The sequence below is a fragment of the Drosophila tropicalis genome, unplaced genomic scaffold, assembly GCF_018151085.1.
Source record: "Drosophila tropicalis isolate 14030-0801.00 unplaced genomic scaffold, ASM1815108v1 contig_1190, whole genome shotgun sequence".
NCBI lineage: Eukaryota > Metazoa > Arthropoda > Insecta > Diptera > Drosophilidae > Drosophila > Drosophila tropicalis.
Window position 1 is genome coordinate 174318 of NW_027172561.1, and position 2068 is coordinate 176385.

Sequence of the window (2068 nt, forward strand, 5' to 3'; positions counted from 1 at the left end):
GCGAGTTTCTACTTCAGAAGAGAAAGCTGCTTTTCGAAGTAGAAAAGCCAAAATACAAGCAGACTTCCGAACGAAAATGGGACTGATAGTTGACCGACCAAGATGTGGAGGAAGTGGGACATCCAACGACGGAAACACAGCAAGAAAATTTTTTTTCCAATACAACATTGTCTGCTCAAATTACAGGATTGGATGAAAATGTTTTACTTAGGTGCTCATCATTATTGCAATGCATATCATCTGGTTATAAAATAAACATAGAAAAATTTGGAGATTATGCACTTGACACGGCAAAACAACTAATTAAGTTGTACCCATGGTACTATATGCCACCATCTGTACATAAAGTTCTGGTACATGCTCCAGAAATAATTAGTTATGCGCTTGTGTCCATAGGTGAATTATCTGAAGAAGCCGCAGAGTCTAAAAATAAAGACATTAAAAAATTTAGGGAGCAACACACAAGAAAAATATCACGTGTTGCAACAAACACTGACCTTTTTAATAGATTACTTTTAAGCTCAGATCCTTTCATTGCTGGTCAAAGAAAACTACCTTGCACAAAAAAGACGAAATTATTAAACAGTGCATTCCAATTGTTAATAGATGAGTAAACCTAATTATTAATATATTATTGTTTTGTTGAAACATTTTTTTCTTACATTTTCTGTTTTGCTAATTGCGTTTGAATAAATATTTTCCTTTATTTTTGTACTTTATTTTTTATAGTTTTCTTTCTTAGTGTACCTCTATAGGGGTGAAGGAGGGTGGCAAGGAATATGTATGACTTGAGACATGTTTTATTACTTATTATTTTTTTATACAAATTTGGAAAACATTTCAAAATGATATCTCCATAACAACAATTTTTTGTCACTCGCTCTATACAAGCGCGACCACTGTAGTGGGTGTAACTTTTGAAGGAGGTTGAATATGATCAATTTTTTTTATGTTTTTTATTTATGTTATTTTTATTGAATTTCGGAAAAAGTTTCAGATTTTTATCTCCTCTAGAAGTACTTTTGGCCGCGCGCTCCATACAAACCCAACCACTGTGTGTTGTAAACCGACAGTTTGAGCAAAAACTCAAAGAGCAACAGTTTCAGTTGTTTGCTCGATGAATCAGTTTTGCTCTGAACAAAACGGGTTTTTTTATCGATTCTTTTGCTCTGGTTATTATCGGACACTTTAATCTCTCACAATGAAGCAAAGTCTTTTTGAGTATGCTTTGCGAATCAGATTCGCTTTCACTTGTGTTTGTGATTTCTTTGCGGTCGCGTCAAAATTAACATTTTTAGTGAAATGGGTCGTGAGAAATGTAAAAAAGTGCACCAATTTTTCACCTTCAACTCCGATGAAAACAAATCAGTGTGTTATGTGTGCGGCATGAAATTTGCAGGTAATATTTATTTATTAAGTTGCACTTAGTGCTACATATATGGTGTAAAATAAAATACTAATTTTGTGTGTATTTATAATATACTCAGGTCATCACGTGACAAATTTAAGACGACATTTTTTAGCAAAACATGGACACGTTTTTAACGAATGTGACGCCAACAAGGACACCGAAGTGCCATTAAAAGCAAAAAAGAAGAAGATATGCTATGAAAGCTTTAGTGCACTAAAGCTTTAGTGCAGTCAAAGCTTATTTCCTTAAAAATTGACGTTGCTACTAGTATGGACAAAGCCATTCTGGGCGTTAATCTACAAGTTATTAATGCGACGTTGGAGCAGAGCGAAATTTTAGTGAAGACGTTGGGTATGATTCAGCTCACCCATTCGCACACGGCTGCATATATTAAGGAAAATGTTTTGGATATTCTTAATGATTACGCCATAAAGCTTGATCAAATCTTCAGCATTACATCTGATAATGGCAGAAATATGGTGAAAGCCATTGAACTTCTAAATGATGCTTCTGAGGAGTCACTTGTTGAGGATGATACTGAAGGGGAAAAAATAATGGAAAAACTCGATTCACTTGATCTTGCCAATATACAGCTTGCAAGGTGCGCTGTTCACACACTTCAGTTATGCGTTTATGACGTAAATAAATTAGACGACA

General features: G+C 34.6%; 1 long non-coding RNA gene across 1 annotated transcript; it reads right to left on the minus strand.

Moving 5' to 3' along the window:
• Positions 1-379: 379 nt before the first annotated feature.
• On the minus strand, positions 380-706 carry LOC137578044 (uncharacterized). The gene is made up of 3 exons (XR_011032531.1): positions 663-706; positions 498-551; positions 380-423 (listed from the first exon to the last, which is right to left on the minus strand). It is a non-coding gene; the product is annotated as an uncharacterized lncRNA (long non-coding RNA).
• Positions 707-2068: the final 1362 nt, after the last annotated feature.